We start from the raw sequence: 514 nt of genomic DNA, 5'->3' as shown, positions 1-514 counted from the left end.
GATGTCCACCTTCTTTCCTCCTTTACCTGAGGCAGAACTGGAGGCCGAGCGTGAAGGACATGGGTACATTGTTGTAGTGGTGTCTTCCTCTCTAAGAATGAAAAAAAAAAATGAATTAAAAGAAATTAAGTGAAAAAAGCATCAAAAGAGATTTAATCAATGCCTCTGCATTAAAGGCTTACTTAAGCTCAGTGAGGAACAGGTTGATGTAGTTGATGGAGTCGATCTGTTTTAGGAACATCTCAATGTTGTCAAGAAACACCTGTGAGAGGAATCATAGAATGGGGTAGATGGCAGCGGTGTTATTCATTTAGTACTATTCTCTGAAAGGAAATGCAATCCATGGTGTAGAAGAATGTGTTTAGATGTTATTGTAAAAGGAAATGTGGGTGAGTGAGGTCACTCACAGTTGGATTGTGGTCATAAATGAGGTTGAGGTTGATCCTCAACTTCCTCATGCACTCGAAAGCATCTTTAAATCTGAGCCTGAAACAAACAACACAGCACAATGATT

General features: G+C 39.5%; 1 long non-coding RNA gene across 1 annotated transcript; it reads right to left on the bottom strand.

The window, feature by feature from the left end:
• Nucleotides 1-17: 17 nt before the first annotated feature.
• Nucleotides 18-494, bottom strand: LOC107734919 (uncharacterized). Its single transcript, XR_001639220.1, has 3 exons — nucleotides 408-494; nucleotides 183-262; nucleotides 18-91 (listed from the first exon to the last, which is right to left on the bottom strand). It is a non-coding gene; the product is annotated as an uncharacterized LOC107734919 (long non-coding RNA).
• Nucleotides 495-514: the final 20 nt, after the last annotated feature.

Source organism: Sinocyclocheilus rhinocerous, unplaced genomic scaffold (assembly GCF_001515625.1).
Source record: "Sinocyclocheilus rhinocerous isolate Xijiao unplaced genomic scaffold, SAMN03320098_v1.1 C35527368, whole genome shotgun sequence".
In the NCBI taxonomy this organism is placed as follows: Eukaryota; Metazoa; Chordata; class Actinopteri; order Cypriniformes; family Cyprinidae; genus Sinocyclocheilus; species Sinocyclocheilus rhinocerous.
The sequence above is the reverse complement of the archived record's forward strand: the minus strand, read 5'-3'. Positions and strand labels throughout refer to the sequence as shown.